Here is a 24,944-nt window from a genome sequence, read left to right as displayed (position 1 = left end):
CAAAGCAAAGCCAGAACAAAGGGCTTGCCATGATCTACCTCTTTGAGCAGAGAAATACCCTAATTCCCAGCACACTCCTTGCAAAAGAAATGTTACATCTGTGCCAGTCTTGAACAAACTTCTTCTTTCTGGAACTTCAGGCTTTACTGCCCCTAAGAATGGCCCTTGAGAACCACCACGGCATTTACTATTTAGCCATGCTCCTGAAAATTTCAGATCCCCAAGACTTCATCATTTAGTATGATTTGATGTGTGTTTTCCTTTAGATATAGCAGATTTGACCACCTTGTATTAATAATATGTAATTATTACATCATTTGTAATATATATTAATATGATAATATAAATATAATATATAAACCGTAATTATATAATACAAATACACATTATATTATAAAATTATATATAATATTAATCATATATAAATTATAATTTATATACTTAACATATTTAAATATATTAATTATATATCATTATAGTATTTATATATAAATTATAATCTATATTTAACTTAGTAAATATGTTATATTTATCATATTAAATATGAAATTATATGTATTTATATAAATATATTTAACTTAAATATAAATTATAATTTATATATAAATAATAGATAATGATATATAACTAATACACCATGCAATTAATAATATTTATATAATTATAATAAACAGGGTTGAGATTAATCCTAGCCTTTTGTTTCAGAAATAAAACTTCCTTTTCAAAGGACAGAGAAATAAATTAAAAGAAGTAATGATCAAAAGCACAATGAATAAACTCTAGAGATCAGAGGCCTACTGTACATTGTACCCATAGTCAACAATAATGTATAATTAAAAATCTGTTAAGAGGGTAGACCTCACGTTATGGTTCTTACAGCAATAAAGTAAATTAAAAAAAAAATAGGGTAAAAAGAAGCATCGTTTGTAATCATTCCAACAAGTTAACAGCTTACACCAAAGGCAGACCCTTGACTATTTTCCCTTCTCTCCTTCCCCACTTACTCTCTTACCACGGCTGTCTCTGGTGAATTGCAAACTGAGTTACTTCCTAGCTTTTCCTCCAGCTTCTACGCTTAGAAAATCTTTGTCTCAAGAGCGGGGAAGAAAGTCCTAGATGCCTTACAGGCAGCTGAGACGTTCTCCTCCTGGAGCACAATTAACACCTGGCTAAAAGCAAGGTTCTATCAGGTGTGCTTTACTTACGTCTGCCAAGACCAGTCCACCTTTCATCAAGTAAGACCACATTGTCACAGGATTCCATAAGAAAGACAAAAAGAAAACTATACCCTTTTGCTAAAGAAAGACATTTCCTTCGGTAATTGAACCAACCCAAATAAAAAGCATTTGGCTTACCTGGAATGACCTGGGTTTCTTTACTGGACATGGATCAACCAGGAGACTGAGTCACAGTTCTTTCATTGGTCAAATCAGCCTCTATCTGAAGTTATGGTCACTTTCTGCAAAACATAAATTCCAAGGAAAACTCTTACATAAGACATTTTATTTGGAAAATGTTTAACTGAGTTGCGGATGCCTTTGGAGAATATATTTCAAAGGAATAACCCTACTGGCCCCTAACGACTTCGTTTTCTCTGAAAAGAAAAGAAAAAAATGTAATTCAGTTATACCAGAATTTCAACTAAAATTAATAAGATTTTACAACTTGCTTTCCTGTATTTTGTGTTTCCAAATCCTTGAGTTCTCAAGTCTGCTGTTAAACTTTTAGTTCACAGTTGTATAGCTTAATACCTTTTCTAATGAGTGAGTAAAAACAGAAGGAAATTAGAGGTCATTGTACAAAAATTTGAACATGATGAAATGTTTTACATTACTTTTCCTTAGAAATTCTCAAATGTGTTAGTGTATTTAACCAATTCAAGACTATTCATTTGTTCTACAAATATTGTCTGAGCGCTCACACCTGGCAGTGTCCTAGGCACTGAGATTACGCTGAAGTGAACAATTATCCCTCTCTTCATAAACTAGACAGCGGGAAGGGAGAGTGCATATGAACAATCATCAAATAACTAGGTGATCAATATGACACACTTCAAAATATGCTTCTGAGATTATGAAAATGGCTCTAATTTAGATTAAGCGATAAGGAAGCGTTACCTAAGCCAATAGCATTTATACTGAAGCCAAATGAATACACAGAAGACTGAAGACGATAGAGGGAGTCTCTCGCAGGCAGAGGGGCCCTGAGGAGAAAAGGATTAGGTTTATTCAGAAACTAAAAGCACAGATTTAATAGAATAGTGATTTTGAGGGAGAAGGATATAAAATAGAGTTGAAGAGTGTAAAGCTTCTATTACATGGAAGGATTGGGGTCTCTATCTTAAATACAACAGTAAGTCATAAGAGAGTTTTCACAGCAGAGGAACCTAGTCCAGGCTGTGTGTGTGTGTGTGTGTGTGTGTGTGTGTGTGTTTTTAATTAATTTTTATTGTAGTATAGTTGATTTACAATGCTGTGTTAGTTTCAGGTGTACAGCAAAGTGAATCAGTTATACATATATCCACTCTTTTTAGATTCTTTTTCCTTATAGGTCATTACAGAGTATTGAGTAGAGTTCCCTGTACTATACAATAGGTTCTTATTAGTTGTCTATTTTATATATAGTAGTGTATATATGTCCGTCCCAATCTCCCAGTTTATTCTTCCCCCCAACTTTCCCCCTTGGCTTATATGTGGAATCTAAAAAAATGGTACAAGTGAACTTATTTACAAAATAGAAATAGAGTCACAGATGTAGAAAACAAACTGACTGAGCGTTTTAAGCTTACTTTGTTTTATTCAGGGCTGTGTATGCTTTCCACGGGCTGGAAGCACCTGTGCCTTTACGAGCCCCTTGTTCCATTTTATATTTGGAGTTGACCCTTGAACAGTGCAGGCATTAGGGGCACTGACCCACCTTCCAAAGTGGAAAGTCCTGTATAACTTCACAGTCAGCCGTCCACATCCTCAGATTCTGCAAACTCGGCTTCCACCAACCTCGTTCTGCATCCCAGATTCAACCAGCCTTGGATTGTATAATACATATTTGGTGGAAAAAAACCCACACTAAGAGGATCTGTGCAGCTCAAAACTGTGTTGCTCAAGGGCCAACTCAAGGGCCAACTGTATGTGTGTGTGTGTGTGTGTGTATATATCACTGTGTTGGCATAAAGATGAATACAACCCAGGCTGGACTATATCTGTGTCTGTGTATACATAGTATATATAATAAATATACTTTATTTTAAAATATATACTATATATGTATATGATATATACATAATATATATATACACATTTTTCTCTGATATTATAAAACATTTTCACTGGCCCCTAGTATTATCATGGACTCTCGGCCCCGTGTCTACTCTACCCAAGGCATAAGGCAGCCCTGGTCTTATCAGCAGAGAACAGATTTTCGTCCGGATAAAGTAGAAACCTCTTCCACGAGGATAAGCAAGAGAAGGTGGCAGACACAGGCAAGAAAAATCAATAAACTGTTATTAATTTAGCTGTTAAATAAAGCTAAAACATAAACTATTGACTCAGACTCTTTGTGCTAAAAAGCCAAAAAAAGAAAAAAAAATTTCCTTGTGGTCAGTTTAAAAAGTGACAGAAAGGAAAGCGAGAGAGATAAGGAGGCAGAGTAAGAAAGCTGAGCTGTGAAAAAAGAGGAATTAGAAGCCGAGATGGAAAGAAACGCAGGGAAGCAGAGTAACAGGAGAGGAAGAGGGGTAATAGAGTGGAAGGTGTATGTGAAATCTCTTTGAACGGTAAATGTGCTGTACAAACGCTGGGGAGTGTGACAGGAACACGGAAAAATTTCCTTGGGAGTCTGGAACCAACGCATTAAAAATCTTCTAATGATCATCTAGAGTCCTTCAGAAGAAATCAACAGAATGTGGGCCATTATCGAAATAGTGTTAGCGGGACAGAGCTTTAAAACAGAGCATATGCAGGGCTTGTTAAACCGAAAATTTCTGCAGAGAGGTGTGTTAGCGGAAAGAAGGCAGGTGTTTTTTTTAACTGGAATCGTGTGCAAACTTGCTAGAGAAAATACACATGCGGGGGGGAGGTGTTTTTCTTGTTCTTTTTGTAAATTTTCAGAAAATCGTTATAAGAAATAAGTCAATGTATGTTCACAGCCTCCCTTTCTCCCAGTAGAATTTGAGAAACTCTGTGCTCTTTGTCGAAGTACCTTTTCACGTTCTGCCCTACGTGGAACAGGAATGACACCCTACAGCGGGAGGCCCAGCAGTGATGGGGACCTTTCTCCTCTTGACCCCTCCACTCTCGGCAACTACACTTGGTCTTATGTGTCATCTTGGCCAGGCTACAGTACCCAGGGACTCACTCAAACACTAATCTAGGTACTACTATGCAGGTATTTTGTAGATGTGGGTAACCCACAGAAATCAGTTGACTTTAAGTAAAGGAGATTATGCTCGACGATGTGGATGGGTCTAACGGATCCATTGGAGGGACATAAAAGCAAAAAACTGAGGTTTCTTGTGAGAAAGAAAAAATTCTGCTTCAAGTCTGCAATGCCAATTCCTGCCTAAGACTTTCCAGCCTGCTGGCCTGCCCTGCGATGTTCAGACTTGCTGTCCCTTACAATTGTGTGAGCCAATTCTTGGCAATAAATCTCTTAGTATATATATCCTACTGATTCTATTTCTCTGGAGAACTCTGACGGGTGCAGATTTTGGTACTGGGAGTGGTTCTAGAGGAACAGATTCTTAAGGATGAGCTTCTGAATTGGTTCTGGGGATTCCAGAGTTAGTTCTCTAAAGTTAGATTAAAGTTAGATTTAAAGGCACTAATGACTCTATCTCCACTGTTAAAGAGGGCACTGATTGTCCCTGGCATGATGTGGGAATAGGGATAGACAAAATATTACCACTGGTATCACTAATCATACTTAGAAAAGGTGAGGTTCTGGGTGACCACCTATTTGATATCTTAGAACATTTCTGTCAAACTAGGGAATATAATAATGAAAGTGACTCATGGCTGGACGAAGTGGGGAAAGAAAAGGATGAATTTAGGGCTTCCAATTCCCAGCTCAACTGCAGCATAAATGACCTGAAAGATTCTGTGTGTGCCCTGAAAAAAAATTCGTACCTCCTGTAGTTGAGGAGCTAAGATGTGTGAAAAACAAACCCAGAGACTCATCCTTCATTCTACAAGTGGCTAAATGACAACACAAATCCATTTCCCAGTCTCATGGGGTGTAGCTGGATAACCTTTGTCTGGAAAGAATCAGCTTGTGACTAATGCAGCCACTCAACCGTCTCAACAGAAGCCAGGAATAAAACACAGGTTTATCTCGGAGAAATCGTGGAGATTACTGTTGTCTGATGGTTTACACTCCTGTTAACTGCACAGAAAACTGACAACGGTTTTGAGAATTTTGTATCAGCAGAAACACTGCCAGCCTGGGACTGAGACACAGTAAGACACACCAAGGAGAAGATGACATGACAACCAGAGTCAGAAATTGTAGTGATGCAGTTAAAAGCCAAGGGAAACCAAGGATGGTTGGAGCCACCAGAAGCCAGGAAGAGGCAAGGAAGGATTCTTCACCAGAGCCTTCAGAGGGAGCAAGGCCCTGCTGACATCTTAATTTCAGTCTAGTCCCCAGAACTATGAGAGAATAAATTTCTGTTGTTTTAATGCAATACTTTGTAGCCATTTGTTAGAGAACCCAAGGACACTAACGGCATCTATATCCATCAAGTCATTCATCCAGCCCTCCCCATTGTGGTGGAAAATATTGAGAGACACATAGAAATTATATATCTTCTGTTTCTTTTTGGAATGTTTGGGAATTCAGAGGGGATATGGTTTTGTATAAGTTTCAGACTTTCCTCATATTTTCTCAGTTTTTCCAAGATCTATATGAAGCTTGGTGTATGAAAGGCTGATCTATATAAAGATGGTTTGAAAAGAAAGATATCAGGTTTTCCTCCTCTTGACCCAGATATGATCACTATTATTAATTATTACTAAGGGAATAAAGAAAGAAAGTAGAGAGAGGAAAGGTCAAAGAGAGATAGGAAGGAAGGTGAGGGAGTAAGTGTATCACACATGCATGGCCTAGAAATGACATTAGTGGATCAATAACTGTCCCAAAATCCTAACAGGAGATGCCAGTCTCTGACTCTGTAACATAAACTATTTGGTTTGAAAGAGCTATTAGATATCATGTAGTGTAGAGACATAGTATTTGTTCAGAAGCATGACGTAAGGCAACATTTCAGCATGCCTAGATTGTGAACACATGTAGATGTTTCTACTGAGGAATAGGGACCATGGAGACAGATGTACAACCCTGATGGCCATGACCAGTGAGCTGGGAGACAGCCTGGTAAGCAGCAGCGCCGTCCTCGTTGAGCACGCCATGACACACGGGCATGGCTCTCTTCAAGGTAGGCAACCACATCTTGGTTCTCCTGGGTTGTAATCGTACAGCTTCAGAGCTGCCTTTCATTCTGAAGGTTGAGCTGAGTGGGTCCCAGGCCGTGTAGCTGAGCTATATACAACTACACATTTCAAAGAAAGGTCTTATGTTTACCAGAGTATGAAAAAATTTAGGAGAGCGGGGTAAGGGAAATGAATGGTTCTAAAGAAAATAATAGAGTGACAATGTGTTTAAATGGGTCCAAGAAAACAGAGAGAACTGTTGGTACTTTGTAAGACGTCAGACTGAAGTACTATTTGTATCATCATTAAACCTAATCTTTAAAACTGTTTGGGAAGACGTTTGATCATTTTGCACATCCTGCTAAAAATTGTATGATTTCAAAAATGTTGAAAACTATTGCAGTAAGATCTTTCACCACATTTTACAGATCTGCATTTCATATAAAGCACCACCAACCTTGGTTAGCTGTGTTGTCAAATCATAATAAATAGAAAACAGGCAATTAGAGGTGGGAGAGCTGAAAGGAATGACTACACTTAGAGTTGACAGCCTGGTAAGAAGGAAGTAGACGTCTAACCACTAATTAGCTACCCAGTAAAGAGCTAATTTGTCATAATAATAGCAACTCTCAGGTGTTTCTGAAGTGCCTTGAGTCTTTAAGTGCTGTTCCCACTGAGACTCAGTCAAGTGTAGGCATTTCAGGAGAACCAGTGAGGTACCCACAGATTATCTATTTTAGAGAACAACATTGGAGCACCCTAGAGAAAAGATTGTTTGGGACCCCACAGTGTCTGTTACTCATTTTATCCTTTAGCTGAGTTCCCATGAACTTGTCTATTCTTAGGGAACCATGAGGCTGCAAGTAAGAAATGAGAGACCTGTTTCCACATAAAACTTCTGTGAGTTCTTAGGAGTAAAATAATTCAAAAGTGAGGGAAAATGTCCTTCCCACTTCTAAAGAGCAGCTTCAGAGATGTGACCCTGCCACAGAAGGAGTGTGCAGGCATCACAGGAAGTGGTACCAGAGTCGGCCGGTCATCTGGGGGCCACAGGTATCAAGGGCTTCATTTCATCGTCAGTGGCAGAAGCAGTGGCCGGCCACGAAGCATCAACAGGCAACAGTCACTTTAGTGACGTCTTAACTCACTGCAGCAGGACAGTCTGAGAGTACAGATGACAAGGCCTGGGTGACAGATAAAGACACCTGTGACAGCAGGACCAGCAGGTGGCAGAGTGGAGGAGCCTTCATCTGCCAAGAGTTCAGGAGCAGAAAAAGACCTCATGGTGTATTTGAGAAGAATTGTCCTTTCTCCCTTTAGTACTTGTACAAATCATTAGGGAAGAAAAATCCTGCAGTAACAAACGGGGGTTAGAGTCAAAGAAAGATATTTATTGTCATTACTGGAACTTTATTTTTATTCCCTGCCCAACTCCAGATCCCATCTGGTAGTTCTAGGGAAATATTGACTTCATTAAGAAAAAGTGTTAATTATTTGATATATGCTATTTAAGATAGCAGGTGTTACGTAACACGTTTTAGGAGTGTTTTCACCAAAATGTTTTCTTTTTTAAGTTTTGTACTTTAAGGTGTATGCTTTGGTTATCTGTGAAATTCACTTATGTGGAATAGCGCATTCCCTGACAGATAAATATTGTTATAATAATAGAGTGTTAATCCCCGAACAAATTTGATTAAAGATGGGTTTAAGAAAAACTTGTATTAAGAACAACTCTTGGGGGGCTTCCCTGGTGGCACAGTGGTTGAGAGTCCTCTTGCCGATGCAGGGGACACGGGTTCGTGCCCCGGTCCAGGAAGATCCCACATGCTGCGGAGCGGCTGGGCCCGTGAGCCATGGCCGCTGAACCTGCGCGTCCGGAGCCTGTGCTCTGCAACGCGAGAGGCCACAACAGTGAGAGGCCCGCGTACCGCAAAAAAAAAAAAAAAAAAAAAAAGAACAACTCTTGGTTTAATTAGGAGCAAAGGGACTTCTATTTTCAATAATTATCTATTAAAGTTGGGCCAGACTATAAAATCTGGATTGATTTTATTGCCCAATGCCTTTTTAAAAATGATTATTCTTTCTTTCCATCCCTACTATAGTCTAGCTGTTAAAAATGCAAATTTATGTCTGATTTCCTCAGTAGCATAAATATTCAAGTTCTAAAGTCAATGTAGTTTGCTTAGAAAAACTTCTCTTACCAGTCACAGAGGAAGTCAAACATTTAACTGCTTCACAGCTGGCTGTCTTCTGCTGTGGGCAGCTTCAGCCATTCCTTGGTGCTACACTGGACTATAAAATTAACAACTGAGCATTAACGATCCTCTGCAGGGCATCGTGCATCTGGCCCGAGGATGCATGTTGGGCAGCAGTGACATGGGTAAGTAACTGCAAAAAGACACCAGATTCCCAAATTAGATTGACTTCCTTTTTTTTTTTTTTTTACAGCAGAGGCTCTCATATCCAATTTGCATACTGTACGTTATCAACCCAAATGCTAATAAAATGTGCCCTGAGCAAATTGTTGCTTTGAATGGAAAATGAGATCTGTGGAATAAAAAGAGAAAGCAGTAGTGGGGAGAATTTAAATGTACACTCATCATGTAATAAATATTTTTGCATGTTTTCCCATTAAAGTATTAAATTTTCCTTGTTCAGGATTTTTTACAAATGAGGAAGAACCATGCTTATATCTAGACCTCAGATAGGCTCTCTCACACCTGAGGCCACAGCAGAAGGTATAAAATGTCTTGACTGTGAACATGGCTCAGCCTTGGATAAGATCACTAAGGAGTCTTTCCTAAAAAACTAATTCAAGGGCTTCCCTGGTGGCGCAGTGGTTGAGAGTCCACCTGCCGATGCAGGGGACACGGGTTCGTGCCCCGGTCCGGGAAGATCCCACATGCCGCGGAGCGGCTGGGCCCGTGAGCCATGGCCGCTGAGCCTGCGCAACCGGAGCCTGTGCGCCGCAATGAGAGAGGCCACAACAGTGAGAGGCCCGCGTACTGCAAAAAAAAAAAAAAAAACCTAATTCAAGAAGAAATACATCACCCTAAATTTCAAGACAGGTAGTATATCAATTTCAAAAAATGGTAGAGCCCAGGTAAACTATGTTTGAGGATACAATGAACTCTGTGGTGTGTATGTATTGTATATATATACAATGCACATATATATATAATGCACATATATACGTATATATAATGTGATGCTTAATACGATGCAGGCCCAGGGTAAACATTCAATCAATGCATCTTTTGTTTGTTTTATAGGGAACGAAAAGCAGCAACAAACAGAAGTGCTGGGAATTTTCCATGTCTCAGAAAAGAGGGATGGAATGCCATTTTTCTTTATATCAGTTGATAAAAAGCTTTCTCGTACCATCTATTTTCTCCTAAAAAATGGATTGTAATTTTATTCCAAAAAGGTAATTTCAAAGCCAGTGAAAAAGTGCTTATTTTTGCCTCAGATTCAGCTATTTCATTGGAAGATAGCGATTAAGCAACAAAGATGAATCTTTGAAGTAGTTCTCCATTCTGATTTCCAGAGCTAACAAATGGGGCATGTGTTACCGAGGACACTCCAACAGAAGAAGGGAAGTTCTAAAACATACTTGTTCCCTTCTCACCTCCATCAGTGACTAATACAGTGCCAAGACCTGCAGCTCCTCTTTTTCTGGGACCGTTCTATAAATGGAAGGGTCTTTTAAAGTCTAACAAAGGGCAGATCATTTTTTGAGCCTTCTCCAGAGATCTAAGGGAGTAAAGAGAGTGAACAGGAAGCAAAGAGCAGAAGTACCATCCTCCTTTCTATTTGGTGGGATGGGACCAGCTCCTATATGGAATGGGGAAATGGCTTAAAACTTAAGAACTTCAGTGGATGCTTTATCAAGCTATAATTTCTAATAAGTTAAAATATGACTATCCCTCAAATATAGAATAAAGATATGACAAGGATATGTTTAACTCATTAATCAGAAAACCAGCAGGATGGTAAAGCTGGTTCAGAGCAGAATTTGAAAGACTGAGTATACACAGGCAAAAGAGAAAGAATGCTCGAATACGTTTGCTAGGTTACAGGCAAAACTGTTTAATGTCCTGCTGAGGAATAAAGCCATACATCTCAGGGTCATCTTTCCATGGAACAGAAATTTTTTTGCATCTCTACAGGATAAAGTCTACATGTTAACAACATGTAATTTCATACAAACTTGACTCTAATAAATAGTAAGTCAAGACAAAGGTACATCCACAAAAGAATTAAATAAGACAGTATTCTGTTATAACATGAAGAAAACAAGCAGTTATTCTTTTGCCTTATTTCCAAATTCTAGGTAATTTTTCTTAGCAGCATCTAAGTTATCTAGATAACTTGGATTTCCTCTCAAGAAATACTCTTTTGCTTTTCTTAAAAGGTAATTCAAGAAAGTTGTAGTGATTTAGGTGTTCTTCGCCATCTAAGAGATGCCTTCTATCTCTGAAGACTCAGCTCAAGAATCCCAATAACCCCTCCCACCAGTATTAGCATGAACTGCTACTCCCTTTGTGTTATCTGTACTTTTTGATTATAACAGAAGTTATGATAATTCGTTTCTGTGTCTATCTCGCACAAGATTATGAGTTCTCTGATACAAAGATTGCATCTTGATAATTTTAGTATCGCAAAAGCCCCTCTTACATACCACACTGAAGAATATACTCCCTAAAATCATCATCATGGATTGTGAACAGAGACCAGATTTACGTAGATTTTATATAATACCTCTTTACTGGGGACTATCCTAACCTGTCCAAAAGATGATTAGTTAGTAGCACATCATCTAGTGGAGTGTGATAATCCGCAAAGAGTTATCAAAAATTAATGCAACATAGTTCCTTTCTAACACATGTTAAAATGCGCAATCCATACTCACCTCATTTCCTTTACAATATTCATAATTACACGTACAGCATCTTAATTGGTTTAGATTTATTCTTCTATTTGTGCAAAGGACTGCTGTCGGCCAAAACTGGATGTGGCAAACATGCACTCATCCAGGATTTACAAGGCACTCATGCCTTAATTAACAGACCTTACATCCAATGAGTAGTAAAGTCATTAAAATTTCAGTCAAATTGAATGTCCATGATTATGCAGTCCTTTATCTAAATGCTGCCATTTGAATAGCAACATCTATTTCATTTTTCCCTTGGTTTCCCTTGATTAAACTTGTAGTAGATTGCATTGAGACTGAATTGTCCAAAAAAAGAATTCTAATGTTCTTGGCATTTACTCGGTATAGCAGGATAAAAATACTAAAGTCTTAGCGGTAATGACATCTGAGTTTCTGCAACACTGTAGCTTATTTCCAAAAGGTGGAAAACAGGATCCATCAGACTATACTCTGGTTAAGCAAGATCACATCCAACTAAAAATTTATGTGATATCTTTGTCAAATTACATGATCAAACAGTATGACTTTTTTAGATTTCAGATACTAGATCTAAGCTATGCCCAATAAGTTGAGGGCTGCCTTTTAAGTGTGCATTTCATGCACATACGTCATTAGTATGGATAACTGTAAACTATGGCTTCGTGGCCATCTGAATCGTCATTTAGGTAAATATCTAACCTTTTTAGAAGAAACAAAGAAGGAAAAACATGTTAGGATTATATTGCTGAAAATACACCTCAGTGAGCTTTTGCATGTATGTTTAGAAAATTATTTAGTATCCACAAGTGAATATTAGTGTATAAGAAAGGGAAAGGGCTACTCCATTGAGTTAAGGAAACAATGCAAAAAGCAGGTGACTATGGTTCAGGTCTAAATTCTGTCATTAACTAACCAGCTACACAGAGAGGGACAGTTCCCTTTACCACCCTGGGCTGTATCAACTTCTCCACATATAGTTAGAGAGAAATTTGCACCAGATATTTCCTGATGTCTTTTTCAGTTTTAATATTCAATCTCCATGTAGGTAGGTCCAAAGAAATATACTTTGGGGCCATTCTTTAAAAAACAATCCCTCCCTAACCTCCATCAAATCACTAATCTCCAGGCATTTTTCTTTCTCGAATTTTACTCTAAGCCATTCATTTCTCTCTACCTATAGCCTCCTTTTTGGTTCAAGCTACCGTGGATCACTGCCTGGATTTTAGTAATAACCTTGGATTTGACTCACCCACTCTTTGCCTAGCTGCTCCCCACACACACGTCTTTGCCCCACTATCCCCTAAATTATATATATATATATATATATATATATATATATTTTTTTTTTTTTTTTTTTTTTTTTTTTTTTTTTTGCGGTACGCGGGCCTCTCGCTGTTGTGGCCTCTCCCGTTGCGGAGCACAGGCTCCAGACGCGCAGGCTCAGCGGCCATGGCTCACGGGCCCAGCCGCTCCGCAGCATGTGGGATCTTGCCGGACCGGGGCACGAACCCGTGTCCTCTGCATCGGCAGGCGGACTCTCAACCACTGCGCCACCAGGGAAGCCCCTAAATTATATTTTTAATGAAAAATAATATTTCTTTAAAATTTAAATTAACCAGGGTCACTTCTTCCCTGGTTTTCCATTTCTCTTTGAATAAAGCCAGAAATCCTTACCATGGCTTTCCAGCCCTACCTCACAGCCTTTCTTGCCCTACTCCAGAAATCTGTGACTTTCCTGAAACCCTCAGGATGTTCAGCATGGAGTGCTATTTCCAGATCTCTTTACCAAACTAATTCCATAATCTCACTTCCTCAGGAAAAGTCTCCTGATTCACACACCAAGTTAGATTGCACAAAAACTCTTATTTGCCTTCCTTTACTATTTAGTAAAATTGTGATCATCAATTTTTAAAATATCTTTCTTGCAAACTGACCTGAGCCAGTCTGCTCCTCCAACAACTGACAGATTACTTTGTTAAATAGGGTCACTGCCACCAACTAGAGGGAGAGAGGAGACACCTGCACATCTCCTCACGCTGGGTGATCTAAGACAGAACCAGTCTCCAATAAATTCTTCTACGCAGAACATTTCCTAACTTGGACACTGAAAAGCAGTTTGCTAGGTAGGTTCTCTTGACAAAAAAGATAATCAATAGTCAATCAAAGAAAGAAAAGGAAAATTTCATTTGAGCCAACCTGAGGATTATAACCCAGGCGGCAGTCTTTCAGAAAGCTCTGAGGACTGTTCTGCCCATGAGAGGTCAAAGCACAGTTATATAAGTTTTGACATATTATTGACAGTTTACACAATCCAGATCTACATGTACAAAGCAAGTAGTGGGTCATGGGTCATCGTGGCCCCTTACAAGATTAAGAACGAAGGTTATCTCCTAAGGAGGTCTGATTAAAGTGAAACAAAAGGGAAGGGGGCAGGACACAACCTCTAAAAGAATGATATAGCCCTTGAGGATATGACATAAGGTGGATATGACATAAAGGAACCAACTAGGTCCAAGATGGCGGAAGATTCAACTTCCAGGGGACCTTGAGCCTCATTATAAGCTCAATGTAAAACATTAGCAACTAAATGACACACCTACAGGTGCCACGATAGTTCCAAGGCCAACCGTAAAAGGTCAAAAAGTGGACAGTGGCCCACATCCTGGAAATCTCCACCCCTTCCCCTAAATAGTTCGAATAGTCCTCCCACCCATTAGCCCATGAAATGACCCAGCCCCAAAAAACTAACCACCCCATATTTCAGGACCTCTTGCCTTCTGAGATGTCCCACACTCTGTAGAGCGTGTTTCTCCCAAGGCCATTCTTGCCTTTTGGGACAGACTGCATTCTGTCTATGGAGTGTGTCTCTCTCTAAATAAATCCACTTCTAACCTAACACTTTGTCTCGCACTGAATTCTTTCTGTGATGAGACATAAAGAAACTGAGCTTCATTAAGTCCTGAGACCAGGTGTGTGATCTCAATTAAAAGACAGTGGATTCACGACCCAGTCTGAGTTGTACAGTTTCAAGAGCAGATGCACAACACACACTAAAGGGGAGGGAGGAGGCCCAAAGGGACAACGAAAAATTTTACCTTCGAATTTTGTCTTGCCATAAAATATGAATTGTATTCCATCAGTTCCCTCCACTCAAATGTGTAATATTTTCTCTGCAGACCCAGCCGAGGCTCTAGCCAGATCTGATGTTAGCCTCCTGGAGTAAGAAGGACCAGAGTTTCAAATGCCTACGTGTTAGACTGCTGGGCCTGTTGGTATATTACACCTCCATCATTCCCAAGGTTACACCAGTTTAGTTTAAATTCACTTAGTTTCCAAAGTCCTCCCTCCATGCCAGGAGGCTGGGTCTGCAGGGGCTTCCTGCCCTCCTTCCTGACTATGGGGCCCCCATGCTGAGCCAAGGTAACCAGGGCAGAAGGCGGCTGTGCCTTCACAGTGAGGACCCTCTGGAGGGTCCTGGTATACTTTCCTCTGAATCAGCCTCAGGCCAAAATAGCCCTTCGCCAATAGTTAAATGCAGCCAATCTCAAAAAAGGAAGACTGGAGGTTCTCTTCCTTTTAAAGCAAATTGGCTCACTTTGTCCCAAAGGAGAAGCTTTAAATACACAAAACTATTGGAAGGGCGGTACATTTCAAGTCAAAACAAAGAAGAGGTAATAGCTCTTGCTCCCTTAGAACAATTAGCTGTTCTTTTCTAACATCTACATAACTAAGAGGGGCAATTCAAGGGATTTTTCCCAGAACAAAGAAACTCTACTCCAAAATGACTTATATCTTCTAATAGAGAAAACAGCAGCAATAATATTAGCAAAAATGAATTTAAGTTCTGTCTGACCCACTTTGCATGCCCATAATCCATCCTAATAGTTTGTTTAGGGGTCGCGCGTATTAAACATGTCCTATTTATAAGTAAAAATAAATAAATAAGATTGTAGGGGTGGGGTGGGGTGCATATGATATTAAGAAAATGCCAAGAATGATTCTAGATGATGAGACGGAAGATCTGAACGCAAAAATTGGCTTTTTTCCCCTGTAGTTTACGTTTAAGGTCTATCTTGAAAAGGTTTTTGTTTATTTATTCATTTCTTCAACAAACATTATTATGTGCTCACTCTGTTGCAGGGACTGTGCTAGGTCCTGGTTCAAGGCTAAAAAGTAATTAAGTGAAAGTGTTTTGTAATGTATTATATAAATGTAGAAAAAAGGTAATTACTACTGTTAGGGAACAAAATTTAACTGAGTAAAAGTTAAAGATCTTACTGCCTTTATTCAGTGATTCATGAATCAGGCAGCTTCCAATCTAGCAAAGAGAAAGGAGCTCCGAAGAGCTGTACAAGGAGAGATGTTTACAGACCAAAGGGAGCAGGGACAAGGAAGTTACACCGGGCGTGTGCTGGTGGTTGAAGCAGGGCTGCTCCCCTTACATGAGCAGAGGGAAGGCTTGGAGCGTCAGATACCCTGAGCTGAGCAGGCAAGAGCTGACTGGGTGGCCTGGGCCTGCCTTCTCTGGGTGAGCTGAGCACAGAAACTCGGTTAAGTTTTGCTTTGCTGACCTGGGGCTTAGCATGAGTGACTCCATCTTGGGCCTCATCTGGTGACGTTAACACTCTAATAATATCCAGGAGAGTGCATGTGCTTTTGCTGTTAAGTCCATACTGTTAAGGAAACAGAAGGATTGGGATGTTTTGCTGTATAATGGCATTACAAAGACCTCAGTCACTAGAGTTAAAAAGTTCCCTAGAGCCTACATTCAGGAACAGTCTCAAATTCAAGTCAACCTCCCCCCACTGAAGGCCGACAGACTCCAAAGTGTGGAAGGTGCAGCTGAGCCTTGGCTGGAAATGAAACTGATGCAGCAGGTAGTGCCCCCCGCAAGGAGCCAACACTGCCAGTGACTGTAAGGCAAACCTTCTAATAAAATCTGGTACTGCTGTTTTAATAGAATTTCATACATATACTTGGATTTCACCTATGTGTACAATGCTGCATCTCGGGAATTGGGGTTTGCTGCAAGAGATCAGCTAATTTGGAGCACAAAATTCTCTTGGATGTTTACCTGTGGTTAGTTCACAAATGCAAGGTCTGTGGCCCATTCTAAACCACTCTGGCTATAGTGAGATGATACTTTCTTACATTTCACGGTGAGATGAGATGAAGAGAGGTAAAATTACCTGTGCATCCCCTCATCCCCTACCTCCCATTTCAAATATCCTAATCACCTCCAGAAGACCCCACTTAATCAAATGCCTACCTGAAATAAAACTATCAACCAGGAGGAAAAATGACACAGCTTATTCAGAACTAGGAAGAAAAATGCAAAAATCACATTTTTCTAGCTCTTCCATTCATTCTACAAATACATATTGAGTGTCTACTATTTGTCAGGCACTGTGCTAGGTACTTGGGATAAATCAGTGAACAAAAGAGAAGGAAAGACCGTGAAAAATAAATGATAAATGTTATAGAATTGTATTAGTATGAGTAATTCATATTAGCTTTTGCAAAACAAATACCCCCAAATCTCAATGGTTTAACCAAAAAGATTCATTTTCTCTCATATTGCAGTCTATTATGTGCCGGGGCCGTCATCCACCCTATGAGTATCCCATCTGGAAACATGACATCTAAAAACTGTACCAAGAGGCAAAAGAAGAGAAAAATAAAGAGAGCACAACTGCCTTGACTACGAAATGGCATATATTACTTCTGCTTATATTGGATTGGCCAAAATCAATCATATGTTCCCAGGCTAACCGCAATGGAAGCTGGGAATTCTAGAGTAGCTCATAGATATTTGATGAACAGTCCAGAGACTGTTAGCACATTAGAGACCATAGCACATTAGACTGTTAGCACATTAGAGACCATAGCACATTAGACGTTTAAAACTGCAACGGAAAATAAAGAATAGGGAAAGGAGGCATTACGAGTAGAGCAGCGAGTGGTGAGCAGGTTGTGATTTCAGTTGGGTGGTGAGGGACAGCCTCATTCAGCAGGTGACTTTGGAAACAAGGATTTGAAAGAGAGGGAATGATTCATGTAGACATTTGGGAGAAGAGAATTGTAGGCAGAGGAATTAGCCAAAGGCAAAGTAATAAGGCAAGAGTGTGTTTGGCTTGCTGAAGGGGTGTCCAAGGAGGCCACTGTGTCTAGAACAGACTGAGTGAGGAGAGACGCCAGGTTGCTGAGGGGCTTGTAGTTCACTCTAAGAATTTAGTTTTTGCTCTGAAAAGTGGACCTTCTGTAGGATATTGAACAAAGATGTAGCATGACTTACATTTTAAATAGCCATTCTGTCTAGTGTATTGAGAATAGGCTGTATTGTCCAAGAAAGCTTAGGAAAAGGGAGATTATTGCAATAATTCGAGATAAAATAATGGTGGCTCCAATGAAGGTTGTAGCAACGAGAATGCTGAGAAGTGGCTGGATTCTGTATATATGCTGGAGATAATGCCAAGAGAAATTTCAAGCGGGTAGGACCTTGTATATAAGAGAAAAGAGGAGTCATGGGCTGATGCCAAATTTTTGGCTTGAGCAACTGGCAGGACACAGTTGCCCTCACGTCAGATGCTGAAGAGGTTCTGGATTTCACCTAATGGAAACACTACTCTTAGACATTAAGTTTGGTTATACAGTTATTGAGTTAATTACAGCAGTCTAGGCTTAAAATGTAATTTAGAAGTTACCATCATATAGACAGCATTTAAGCAATGAGGTGGGATGAGACTTCCAAAGGGATGAGTACAAAAAGAAAATAATCAAAGATTGAGCCCTGAGGCACTTCAGTATTAAGAGGTCAGGAAGAAAGGGAACATACAACAAAAAGATCTGTGAAAGAGCAACCAGTGATGTGGAAGGAAAACCAAGAGAATGTGGTATCATGGAAACCAAATGAAAAGAAAAAAAAAAAATCAAGGAAAAGGAGTGATTGATTATGCCGAATGCTGTTGATAAGTCAGGTAAGTCAGGATGAGATCACTGACAATTGAATTTAGCGATGAGAAAATAACTGGAGACCTTGGAAAGAGACTGTTCAGTGAAAGAAAAGAATTTTCACTGAAAATTAGCAAAAACCTAATTTGATTTAGGCGAGAATGGAGGAGAGAGGAATTGGAAACTGAATAAAGAACTCTTTTGAGAATTTTTCCTGCAAATTGTAGCAAACTAAGGAATGGGACATTTGCAGGGGGAAATTGGGGTTAAAAAAAAAAGGATTTCTAAAGATAGGAAATTCACCTCATTTTTATGTGTTGGTTTGAATGTTCCGGTAAACGGAAAATGAATGATGTAAAGAAGAGAGAAGAGAAAAGAAAGTGTCGTGTCCATGAGTGGCAAGAAGGATGGAATTTAGAATAGAAATGAAGTGATTAACCCTAGAGAGAAACCCAGATTAGGGGGAAAGAATGTCTAAAATGGGTCTTTAGGGAAGAATAATGAAAAAAAAAAAGTGAGAAGTACTGATCTATTGTAAGACACAGTATGGTAGAGTAAATAAGATAATAGGATTAGGGGATGGATTTTGTTAAAGAAGTATTTTATGAGTTCCATGGGTTGCCATTTAATATATAAAGGCTGGGCAGGCGCAACAGTTGAGTTTCTTTTATGATTGATTAACCCTGAAGTTGAAATTAGAAATAAGAGGGATGTTACAAAATGGAAGCAAAAGATAAACAAGTCATATTTCTTCTAGGAAAGTGAAGATAAAGGAAGGGAAACAGAAGCTGGAAGGCAGAGAGAGGAAGGCACACAGGTTGGCATTTTCTCTTTATTCCACTTTCCCCGCCTTGAGGGTTAAGGGTGGCTTTAGAACCATTCAGATAAATTGGAGGAACTTCAAAGGCAGCAGGCTTTTGCTTTGACCCATGTTGTTTGCTCCCAGCATACATATGTTGAAAACTGTTGCTCCCCAACCTAATGTGTACCATCCATCAGAGGACCCTGCCGACAACTTTTGTTTATGCAAAGGGAAACCAAGTTGTCCTTTGTTGCCATAAAATGTGGATAAAACCAAAAATGTGTGCAAGTGTGACTGAAGACCCTGCGGAGTGAGCTGTTGTAGGTGTTTGCTCTATCACCTGGACCTGGGCCAGGACCTCTGAGAAGATTCCCACACCATGAAAGCCGAGGTGGTGCTGAGCCAGCAGAAGACTGTTAGTTACTGAAGAATCCAAGAAAAATCAGCCCAACTCAAAGACACCAGCAGAAAACCCAGGGAATGGACTTTTATCCTCAAGGTGAAGCATGTGGTCAGTGTTATCCATTCACTTCCACAGCCCTCTCCACAAAATCCTTGCATAAAATGCCCTCCTGGAGAGCAGAAGGATGGTGATAGAAATCTGACAGCCTAAATACTCTTACCTGAAGACACTGCAAACCATCTAAAGAGAGGTCAGGTGCCCAGCTGGCCCCTCCCTTCTTTTGGTTGCACTGACTCTTGAAGACTACTAGCATCTCTTCCATTGCTTCAAGGGGCCCCTCTGATTAGCTGCTGTCTGTGCTATGCTAATCATTAAGTGTTTTGAATCTCTTTCCTAAAGATACTTTCTAAATTGTTGCACCAGGTCATTTTAAACCTATTTAGACTAAAAATTATTATTTTCTCTCATTCTCAGCAAGTGAGCAGTGCAGAAGACCAGCTAAGACAGAGACAGAATAACGGAGCTATGTTTCCCCTACATTGTGTCATTTCTAAATGATGGTTTAAGAAAGTGTATCACTTCACCATGAGTAATGCTGGCCCAAGAAGAGTATGGGTACTAAGAGGGTTAGGGTTACAAGGAATTGGAAAAAATATTTACTCTTTTCTTCATTCACTACATGTTGACTGGGTGTCTTCTATGCATGATGCATGGTTGACAGACAAGCCTGTGCTTAGAGGTACCAAGATACCATTCAAAAGTCCATGAGGTAAAATCTTGTATGAGGGTATACCTAGCTCTTAATTTGTAATATGTTTGCAATAGCCATCAAATAAACCAGAAATCTGGGTTTCAAAATATGAAATTTAGGTCTTCTCTTAGGCATATGAAATAAACAGCATAAAATTACTCAAAGTGGTTAAAAGTAGGGATCCTTTCCCAGTCATCTTCATCATCTCTGGGGAATTCAGATTTGAAGGTTATTGTTCTTAACGAATCTACTCATTTCTGCTACTTTCCTTCTTTTGACATCAGATCTGTAAACTACATATGATTGCATATTGGATAATGATTTGGAGACAACTGTAAAATGTCTTGCATATTTTCATACAATTTAGGAAATACTTCATTTCAAAAAAGAGAAATTTTAAAAGATAATGAAAACATTAAATATATATTTATTATGTATTGTATTATAATATTATGGTATTTTAAATCATGAAAATTAATGTGGTTTAAAGCAAAAAGAAGCATTTGTAGATTTTATTGGGAATCAATTAATCTAATCATAAATGAAGGTAGCAATGCAGTGAAAGAATGGCAGTAAAATGCATTTAGGAGGAAAAGAACAAATTCAGAATGCCGTAAGTGAATCAAACTTGAAATGATATTCTGTACAAGATTGTAAGTATCTCAACTATTTGTTAAATTAATGCTGATGGAGAGCAGACAGAACTCAACTAATTTATTTTTCTTTTATCAATACACTTTTTTTTTTTTTTTTTTTTTTTTTTGCAGTACGCGGGCCTCTCACCTCTGTGGCCTCTCCCGTTGCGGAGCACAGGCTCCGGACGCGCAGGCTCAGCGGCCACGGCTCACGGGCCCAGCCGCTCCGCGGCATGTGGGATCTTCCCGGACTGGGGCACGAACCCGTCTCCCCTGCATCAGCAGGCGGACTCTCAACCACTGTGCCACCAGGGAAGCCCCCTCAATACACTTTTTGAGGAATATTTACAGATACTAAAAAACACAGGTAAAAGATTGCAGTTTGGTGAGCTCTGAGGAATTTTTTGTTCTCGTATAACCAACACACCCATCAATGAATGGAACATTTACCTAAAACTGTTTCCTTGGCCCTTTTCCACTCCCTCCCTCCCACCAGAGGAAAGCACTGTTGTGACTTCTGTTCCAATAAATGAGTTTTGTCTGCTCAAGAGCTTCATATAAATTAAATCACACATTTGAACTCCCTGGTGTATGATTTTGGGGGGCACGACGGAATGTTTGTGGGATTTCTTTATGCCATTGCATGTATCCTTAGTCTACTCCTTTTTACTGCTAAGTTTTTCAAAACACATACCATTCTACATTCTCACCAGCCAGGGATGACTTTCATTTGTACCATAGTCTCAGCAACACTTGGTGATTTCAGTCTTTTTAATTTTACTCCCTCTTGTGGGTGTTTAGTGACATCTCACTGAGAACGTTTCCGTGTGTTTATTGACCATTTGTATAATTTATTTTGTGAAGCGTCTATTCAAGTCTTTGCCTATTTCGCATTGTTTTCTTTTTCCTATTATCATTCATTGTAGGAGTTATTTTTGTATTCTGGATACAAAATATTTTCAGATATATGAATTGTGAATATTTTCTCTCAGTCTGTGGGTCCTTTCTTTATTGAAAATATTTTCTTTTATTTTGTAGCTCATCGTAGAATTTCATTAATGTGGTCTTTTGATGGGCAGATTAAAATTTTTTTTTTGATTATATCTGCTTAACTACAGCATCATCTATAGCAAGGTAAGCTACCTAGTTCAGGTGGAGAATAAGAGAATGGGTCTATTCTGTCTGTTTTGTGAAATTGAAGGTCAGCTAAGCGCTATGTGCACAGTACCTCCTTTAATATTCAAAGCATTTCCCTGAGGTTAGGTCATCCACTTTTAGGTAAAAACTCAGGCTAAGAGAAGCTGGATAAGTTTTCTAAAGATGGACCCAATATTCAACCACAGTCTACCCAAATTCAAAGTTTAGGTTCTTTCACTACAAAGCACAGAATTTCATCAAGAAAGAGAAATGATTTAATTTCACCCAGACTTTGATACAATTCTCCCTGACATTGCATTTTTAGTTCCCAGAGCTTGGTACCAAAAAAATCTGTGAAAGTAACCAGCCATATCCACTGAAATATAGAGTGAATTTTTTTCCCTAAAATTATTCCCCAGAAAAGGAGTCATCTTATAGTTGAGTTTTAACGAAATCTATTACATTACAGAATACACTGACATTTACATTATTTTGAACAGTGAAAGTATTATTTGGAGAAAGCATACTAGCCTGAAACAACCTTCTATTCTTGAGCGCTTATAATGGCCATCTGGTAGAATCTGTGTTTAAAAAAAAAAAAAAAAAAAAAAAAAAAGCATTGGGGGCTTCCCTGGTGGCGCAGTGGTTGAGAGTCCGCCTGCCGATGCAGGAGACATGGGTTCGTGCCCCAGTCCGGGAAGTTCCCACATACCGTGGAGTGGCTGGGCCCGTGAGCCACGGCCACTGAGCCTGCGCGTCCAGAGCCTGTGCTCCACAACGGGAGAGGCCACAAGAGTGAGAGGCCCGCGTACCTCAAAAAAAAGCACTGGACAGCTACATGTGAAACAATGAAATTAGAACATTTTCTCACACCATATACAAAAATAAACTCAAAATTGATTAGAGTCCTAAATGTAAGACCGGAAACTATAAAACTCTTGAAAGAAAACATAGGCAAAACACTCTTTGACATAAATCGCAGTTTTATTTTTAAAAAATCTGTCTCCTTAGGCAAAGGAAATAAAAGCAAATATAACCAAATGGGACCTAATTAAACCTAAAAGCATTTGCACAACAAAGGAAACCATCAACAAAACGAAAATACAACCTATTGAGCAGGAGAAAATATTTGCAAATGAAATGATTGATAAGGAGGTAGTAACCAAAATATATAAACAGCTCATTCAATTCAATATCAAAAAAAAAACCCAATTAAAAAGTGGACAGAAGAACTGAATATACATTTTTCAAAGAAGGCATACAGATGGCCAACAGGCACATGAAAAGATGCTCAACATTGCTAGTCATCAGACAAATGCAAATCAAAACCACAACGAGATGTCACTTCACACCTGTCAGAATGACCATCATCAAAAAGACTATAGATTACAATTTTTTGCAAGGATGTGGAGAAAAGAAAACTCTCAGACACAGCTGGTGGGAATGTAAATTGGTGCAGCCACTGTGGAAAACTGTATGGAGGTTTCTCAAAAAACTAAAAATAGAACTATCATATGATCCAGCGATTCCGCTCCTGGGTATATATATATCTGAAGAAAACAAAAACACTAATTGAAAAAGATACATGTACCCCAATGTTCATAGCAGCATTATTTACAATTGCCAAGATATGGAAGTAACCTAAGTGTCTATCAATAGATGAGTGAATAAAGAAGATGTGGTGTATATATAGAATAAAATATAAAAAGAATAAAATTTTGCCATTTACAACAACATGAATGAACTTGGAGGGTATTATGCTTAGTAAAATAAATCAGACAGAGAAAGACAAATACTGTAAGATGTCACTTGTATGTGGAATCTAAAAAATAAAACAAACTAGCAAATATAACAAAAAAGAAACAGACTCACAGATATAGAAAACAAATGAGTGGTTATCAGTCAGGAGAGGGAAGGGGAAGGGGAAAGTGGGGTAGGAAATTAAGAGGTACAAACTACTATGTGTAAAATAAATAAGCTACAAGGATATTTTGTACAGCACAGGGAATATAGCCAATATTTTCTAATAACTATAAATAGAGTATAACCTTTAAAAATTGTGAATCACTATGTTGTACATCCGAACTTATATACTGGGTGGGCCAAAATTGTCTTCAGTTTTCTAAGTAAAAATAAAAGACACACTTTTCATTTTCACCAGGAACTTTATTGAACAATGTATTCACCCTTTTCCACTACCTTCTGCCATTTTTCAGGCAACTGCATAATTCCATCTTCCCAAAACTTTTTATCTTTCTGAGCAAAGAACAGTTCCAGGTGCCTTTTACAGTCTTCCAGGGAATGGAAATTTTTTCTATTGAGAGAATTTTGTAAAGACCAAAATAAATGGAAATCCAAAGGTGCAATGTCTGGTGAATATGGCAGATGAATCAGAACTTTCCAGCCAAGCTGTAACAGTTTTTGCCTGGTCATCAAAGAAACATGAGGTCTTGCATCATCCTGATGGAAGATTATGCGTTTTCTGTTGACTAATTCTGAAAGCTTTTCGTTGGGTGCCACTTTCAGTTGGTCTAATTGGGAGCAGTACTTGTTGGAATTCATCATTTGGTTTTCCGGAAGGAGCTCATAATACAGGACTCCCTTCCAATCCCACCGTATATACAACATCACCTTTTTGGATGAAGACTGGCCTTTGGTGTGCTTGTTGGTGGTTCACTTCACTTGCCCCACGATCTCTTCTGTTCCACATTTTTGTACAGTATCCACTTTGCATCGCCTGTCACAATTTGTTTTAAAAACGGAACGTTTATCATTACATTTCAGTAGAGAATCACATGCAGAAATATGGTCAAGAAGGTTTTTTTTTGCTTAATTTATGTGGAACCCAAACATCAAAGTGATTCACATAACCAAGCTGGTGCAAATGATTTTCAGCCCTTGATTTGGATATCTTGAATATGTCGGCTA

The sequence above is a fragment of the Tursiops truncatus genome, chromosome 9, assembly GCF_011762595.2.
Source record: "Tursiops truncatus isolate mTurTru1 chromosome 9, mTurTru1.mat.Y, whole genome shotgun sequence".
NCBI lineage: Eukaryota > Metazoa > Chordata > Mammalia > Artiodactyla > Delphinidae > Tursiops > Tursiops truncatus.
The sequence above is the reverse complement of the archived record's forward strand: the minus strand, read 5'-3'. Positions refer to the sequence as shown.